Here is a 7,773-nt window from a genome sequence, read left to right on the forward strand (position 1 = left end):
AGCTTTCTTTCCAAATGGTGTTAGGGGCTGAGCTTGTGGCATTTTCTGCTTCCCGTTTCTGTCTGTTGCCCCTCCCTCCCTCATTAACCCTGGTTCAGATTTGGGGCTGGGGAACTCTGCTCATTTTCTATTCCAGTAACCAATCTTCAAGTCTCTCCAGGTCTCAGACCTTGTACTATTGGGTCTCAGGGAATTTATTTTGTCACTCAACTCTCTGCACTGCCTCCTTTCTGTGCTTCTGTGCTGGGGGTGGAGGGCATCAGTATCCACTACCTAGCTCCCATCACCATCTCTCTCTCCCACAATGCACTTTTAGTCGTTTCTATTGGTTTTTATATTTCTTTTATTTTTTTTCTTTTTCTTGTCTTTCCCTCCCCCCCCCTCTCGGTACCAGGGATTAAACTCAGGGGCACTTAAACACTAAGCCACATCCCCAGCCCTATTTTGTATTTTATTTAGAGACAGGATCTCACTGAGTTGCTTAGGGCCTCACTTTTGCTTTGAACTCATGATCCTCCTACCTCTGCCTCCTGAGCCACTGGGATTACAGGTGTGAGCCACCATGAGGGGCTTTGTTCTTATCTTGTTCATCTGCATTTTGTTAGTCTCTTTTCAGAAACCCAGTCAGAGACTCTGAGATGGGTAGAAAAATACATATTTTTTCTTTCTGTAAAGAAGTCATTGCAAGCAACATAGTCTTGATTCATAAAATTCTTATGCATACTTGTTTTCCCATGAAGATACTGGAAAGAAATTTCACAAACTATATATAGTTGGTCCCCCATACCAACCTTGAAAGGAATGAGAGAGTAATCTTTAAAAAGAAAAATAATGCCTCATCAAAACAGAAAACCAGGAGGGCCATAAGGAAGTGACATAACATTTTCCAAGTGCTGCCAAAAAGAATTGTCACCTTCTAATTCTATGCAGTAACTCCCCCTTATCCATGTGGAATATATTTCAAAACCCAAAATGAATAGTTTCTGAAAGCATGGCAAGTTTATATATGGATATATGTGTATGTGTGTGTGTGTGTGTACATATAGAGAAAGTTATAATTTCTTGTTTTTATACACATATAACTATGATAAAGTTATATGTGTATAAAATTTATAAATTAAATAGGAGATTAACAATGACTTCAAATGGTTCTTAGCAACCACAACATACATTTCTTTTTCTTTCCTGTTTTAGTTGAGAACTTTCATCTGTTTGCTTCAGAGAAACACAAAGTGCGACTCATTTTGGGGGATGAGCTTAAACAAAAAGAGAAGAAATGGCCTTCGAGGATGGGGGTAGTCACGAGAGCAAGTTCCTACAGAGTTAACGGGCCTTTGCATATTCCCAGACACATGGGAACACTACTCTTGCACATTGGGTTTACTATTAAATAAAATAAGGATTACTTGAACATGAGGATTGTGGTATTGTGATAGCTGATTTGATAACCCAGATGGATACTAAATGACTAACAGGCAGGGAGTCTTTGTAGCATTGATACACTGGACAATGCAATGGTTCACATCCTAGGCAGGTCAGAGTGGGACAATGTAAGATATCATCTGCTGCTCATTACTGAGCAATTTAAAACTGATGAATTTCTTACATCTTGTAATACACAAAACTTGTAAATGTTTACTTTCCATTGAATATTTTCAGGCTTTAGTTGGCCATGGATAACTGAAAAATTGAAAAGCAAAACTGCAGTTAGGGCACAGGGAGACTAGTGTGTGTATGTGTGTGTGTGTGTGGTGTGTGTACATGTGCGCGTGCACGTGCATGTGTATTAGAATTATAAATACATATGTATACATAATATAATAAACACATACATACAAGTATTAGAATTTCACAGTAGAACGAACAAAGATACACATTAGAATTTCAAAATAGGGAAGACTTCAATAAAAGTTTTTTGGTCTTGTTACATTATGCCAGAATAAAACTGGGGACTGGTATTCTTCTTCCATTAGAGACAAGTGGTAAAAATTCGAATGGGCTCTGTGATCCTTTAGTAACTTCATCCAAGCACATCAATTGGGAGATTAAAGAGTTATGCTGTTCCATATAAGATAAATTTCAAGTTTTTAAGAAATAACATTCAATGCCAACATCTTATCTCTTTGAATCATGGAAATTATCATCTATAATGACCAAATACTTACTTTTCAGATATTTGTCAGATTTGGGTTTTTTAATGTACTCATTAGCCATATTGCTGGCACATGAATCACAGACACTAGAACACCAGAAACAAACTCTGGCAGCAACACAGAGCATCCTTCATAAAACATTGTGCTGTCTCCAAATGCCATGTGATATGAAGTTGGCATAGAAAATTCACATTTTGGTAAGCTAATAAAATTAGTATCCAAAGGGTCTCCATTTTATTACAGGAACACCATGTGTATTCATAGCTTGGAGAGCAGGCCAGGCCTGTGTTCTGAATGAGTCTGAACAAGGATAGAAGCAAAATTCCATCGATACGTCTAGCCAAGGAGAACAGAAGAAGGGATGTTGAACCACATGAAGACTTGCTCACACTGTATAATGGTGGCCATCAGCCAAATCTCAGGAGCAAGAAGGCCAAAGAGACTGGGGAAAGTGATGAGATGACAAGAAAAGGCAATGTGGAAACGTTAATGACGTGAACAAAAAGAGAAAGAGATGGGATTAGGGGATGGGGCACTGACGAGAGCATGGACCTGCCTAGTTAACCAACCCTTGCATGTTCCCATACACGTGGCTTTCCCAGTGAGGAATTGATGTTTATAGTGATGACCCTGATTTGGGAGTCTTATTAAATAAGGTTGAGTGTGTTCTGTTTCTCAAGGCAGAGCAGCAAACAATTCTTTTGAAGGAGGAAAAAAAATTCATCAAAGGGGATAACATTCAAAATTATGCCAACTAATGGGAAAATGATCAGTTCCTTACAAGTCTCATTCTTCTCTCAATACTGCTAAGCTTGGCTTACCAGGTTTATGATAAGTCAGATTGCCACCCTATGGATAACACCATGTGAGATTCGACTTTCCGTAACATCCCCATTTCTTCAACTGCAAAAGGAAATTATGTAGAATTCTGCCAGTAGATTTAGAAAGGAACTTCAGTAGAAATGATACTGGTACTTTTATCATATGGTATTTTAGAACATCCAGTTTCTGATTCTAAAAAAAAAAAAACTTTCTTTTTAAAAATATTTATTTTATTTAGTTGTAGATGGACACAGTACATTTACTTTATTTATTTTTATGCAGTGCTGAGGATCAGGCCCAGTGCCTCATGCATGCTAGTTGGGCGCTCTACCACAGAGCCACAACCCCAGCCCTGCACTTTCTTTTTCATGTGAAGTCATCTAAATCTCCAAAGATAGCAGACACTTGTCCTGATAAGGCACATGAAGAAGGATTTTCTCCTCCAAGTCATCAAAAGTGTATGGCAAAAGTTATGGGATCAGCCTAGATGCTCACCAGAAAATATTGTGTATATTCACAATGGAATGCAATTCAGCAGCCATAATGAAATCACGACATTTGCAGGACATAGGATAGAACTGAAGGTCATCATTTGAAGCGAAATCAGCCAGACACAGAAAGATGCAAAAACCAAACAGGAAGAAGACACACTACAGAGAAGGGAAAGAGGACAGGGCTGGGGATAGAAGGGAGGGTGGGTACAATTAAAGCACAGATAAAGGGTTATGTTTTTACACATAGCAAGCGTGGTCTGGTATAGGGGAGCAAAAGTGGGGAGGCAGACTGATCACTGAAGACCAGGAACCTGGAGGGAGAAAAGAAATTGAGATTGTGGAAGGAGCCAAAGGAGTCAAGGCCTGTGTTCATTCTTTCCCACCCACCACTTATCTCTAGCGGGTGCTGTTAGACAATCAGCTGAACTTACCATGGGAACAGTGGCTGAGAATTTCTTGTCCTTCTGATAGGTGTGCACAACACAGGAATAGCTATGCAAACACAACTGAATTTACGGAGAAAACGGCATCATTGTTATAAACCAACTTGAATAAGCTTTCAGAGTGGTGGAGATGAAAATAAAGTTCTAAACTATGCTAGAATGCAATGTTTAAAAAAAAAAAAAGCTAAGGGGATACACTGGTTCTCAGAATCCTGACTAACCTTTCTGAGTGACAAAAAGAACTAACACCCTGGGTCAGTTTCCTGCTGAGAGCTTACAGGTATTATTTAGTCATTTGAATGAAACCTGCCTTGTTAAATTGCAGCAGATGGTCTGGCCTTTCTTACCTACAGATCAGTGAATGTTCATGCATAGAAATCAAAACGGATTATATTTTCTGTAGTCATTTTCAAACACAAGGAGAATTTTGTTCTCATTTGAAAATAATTATTTCCAAGAATAAAACTGAAAATCTATTGCTTATAATTTTTTTCATAAAGCCTAAAATACTGTTAATTATAAAATGGATCAATAATTTGTGTTCTACTGAGAGTGAGAAAAAAGTTGCTGAGTTACCCAATTATTCAAACTACATGGAATTTTTATTATATCACAGAGTTCTTTCAAACTCAGGTATCATCATATCTTTAGCATATCACTCTTGTGTACACATACAAAGGGAAATACATGCCAAATAATTTGGATGTTTTCTAAACATCTGCTCATTCACCGTGTGGTCCTTCTGCAGCCCTTTTCTGCTCTGTGTTATCTTTCTGTGTGTGTTTTCCACACACAATCTCATTCCCTGTGCCGTGAACAGCACTAGTGATGCAGTATTTCTCAAAATACTGCTCTGTGATGTCTTTTTTATTGTTTGTTTCTGTTTTTGTCTAAGCAGTTGGCACAGTTTCTGGAAGTTTCATGTTGGTGTTTTTTTTTGTTGTTGTTTGCTTTGTTTTTGTTTTTGTTTTTGAACTTGCATAAGGAATTGATAGAAGTTTTCAGAACACAACTAGGAATCATGTTCTCTCTTTCGTGGGCTTGTGAAGGGTGTGTTAGCGGAAAGCTGCAGGTGGACTTGGCCCATCATGTGCCATGAATTAAATCCAAATTAGTGCTTGCACAGCCTGGCACCTGCAGCCTTGTTAACAATGACTGTTTCGGCCTATTGATTAATAGATACATTCTGTTTTCAATGCCACTAATGAGGTAAAAATGTGTTTCTTAACAGCAGAAAATATGAAATTTGGTGAAAATCTATAATTTTATATTTGATACATATTTAATACACCTAAATTTTCAACACAAATAACTTGAGTTAATTGGTTATAAAATTTACCCCACATATTTGCCTTTAAAGGGATTTACTTTTATTTGCTTTTAAGGGGGGATGGTCAATCAAAGATTGCATAGTACATAATGCACTCATTTGAGACATGTGCATTAGGTACTCTGCAACACAAGGGTGTTGGCATCATAGACCAGGTAGGCACTTTGCCTCTTCTGTTCTCTGAAATATCTCCAGTGTGTGGAGAGGGCCCAGGAAGACGGCAAATACTCAAGAACAATTTGTTCAAAAAAATGGATCACAAAGAATTTTGATCATTAATGTTTTATGAACCCACCTTTGTGCCAGTATCACTTCCTTTAATTTATTTGTTTTTTTTTTAATCTTTATCACATCTTTTTTTTTGTGTGTGTGGGTGGGTACAAGGTATTGAACTTGGGGGCACCAGGTATTGAACTTGGGGGCACTCGACCACTAAGCCGCATCCCCAGCCCTATTTTATATTTTATTTGGAGACAGGATCTGAGTTGCTTAGTGCCTCTCTTTTTGCTGAGGCTGACTCTGAACTTGAGATCCTCCTGCTTCAGCCTCCCAAGCTGCAAGAACTACAGACATACTTAGTCCATCACTTTTTGTAAAGTGATGGACTAAGTAATTACACAATTTTCCCACATCATATATTAAGTCAGTAGGGGAGTCAAAACACCAACTCAAGGATCTCAATACTCTTTAGAAGCACATGGAAGGTAATGTGGCTTCCTGCCACTTCCATGGTTCACCTTGATTTGCAGAGTCTTAAATGCAAGATGCAAATAGAACACTATCACAGATCAAAAAGAGCTAGGTAATGAAACACCAGTATTTTTGCATGAGACTTTCTTGTACCTGTGGTATTCAAATAGTAAATATGGGAAAGAAAGACACTATACTTGAGTGTGTCTTTTTCAAATTATCCACTTAAAATAGTAGATAGCAGAGGTAGGTAAGTGGGTTGCCTACAAGACATGATTTTAAGATAGAGTTATTATTAATAATGAGAAGAAATGAATCCCAGGCATTGTAATTCTTCCAAGTTCAAGGAGACTAACTATATATATTTTCAACTGCATAACGTTGATTTCAATTGAATTGCATATACAAAAAAAAATACCATTCCCTTCAGTGTCTGTCAAAATGTAGCCATTATCCAAAAAAGTGTTATTAATCATATTAAATCATAATGTTCAAGAACCATAACTCCAACAAGGAAGCTAACAATTGACAAATGGGTATTTCATTAGAATCTGCCAAGAACGTAATCAGCTAAACATAATTATATATAATACAGTGGCAATATAGTATATAGAATAGATGATTGGGTTACAAATTATGAAACTTAAAATGTTCAAAATATCAATTTCTGCAATAAATATTCCTCTCAATGATATAATTTAGTCACACTTCGAGACTCAGTAGAGAAGTCTCAAGGATAAAACATCTTGGATTGCCTTCCATGGCCAGCCAGAAATTTAGAATCTTAGTTAAACGAAAGAAATATTAAAGGTTCTATGCTACCCTCTAACATCATTATAGCTATCCATCATTTTCATTTTCCATAGTAATTATTAAAGTAACATAAAGTATCCTAAAGAAAATTTTAGATTTTTTTCCTAGTGCATTCAGGTTTTCCAGGTTTTGGGGGAGAAGAAAAAAGGAAGTAAATTAAAAGTGGAAAAAATTAGACAAATGAATAACTCTGCACACCCTACAGCATATTATCACAGCACAGCAGCAAATACATAAAGACTGATCTAGAACAATTATACATAATCTAACATGTAGAGAGAGGTATGGCAGATGAGACAAAAGAATTAAATGAAGAAGGTCTGTACTAAAAATGGAGGTCCTACTTAGCAGTGTATAAACATAAAAAATAATAACTGTAAACATAACTGTAATTTATGAAAATATTCAGGAGAATGCAGATGATCAATGAGTAGTCACATCAATCAGTGATCCTGGAAGTAATATCATCTTGTGTACTGGGTAAGTTTTAGGTTACCTAGGATTTCCAAGGTTTGTGGCCCTGCTTTCCCCTGACACAAAATAGTTTTTCCATTCTTCCCACTGGTAAACTGGGTGTCTAGAACCGACTGGAACCTAAAGGGGAAGACCCAATGTTTGCATTCTTGATGGCACAAGTCCCAATTCACCCCTGGAAAACGAATTTATCAGCCCTCCTGTAGCTCTCATGTCCTGTGCTTTGCCAAAAATGTCTCAAATTCATTTTTTTTTACTACAAAGCTTCATAGTTTATGAAATATGTGATAATTTCGCACATCTGAGATTAGAATTTGGCTGATTGTCTTTTTGAATGCTTAATTAAAAAATGGGTTGATTGCCATAGCACTTTGTCAAAGATACCAAACACATTCCATATATCCCAAACGAAAATAGGGCAAACTCACCAGATTCAATGTCTATATTTATAGATTGGTTTTGCAGAAATATCTTTCAATAAAGCACCATTAAAACTGGCATCTTTAGTAGTGTTAGAATTGCTTCTGTGACATAGTTGGCATAAACTATTTAAG

The sequence above is a fragment of the Marmota monax genome, unplaced genomic scaffold, assembly GCF_021218885.2.
Source record: "Marmota monax isolate L192 unplaced genomic scaffold, Marmota_monax_Labrador192_F-V1.1 WCK01_AAM20220418_F8-fsc00028, whole genome shotgun sequence".
Taxonomy (NCBI): domain Eukaryota; kingdom Metazoa; phylum Chordata; class Mammalia; order Rodentia; family Sciuridae; genus Marmota; species Marmota monax.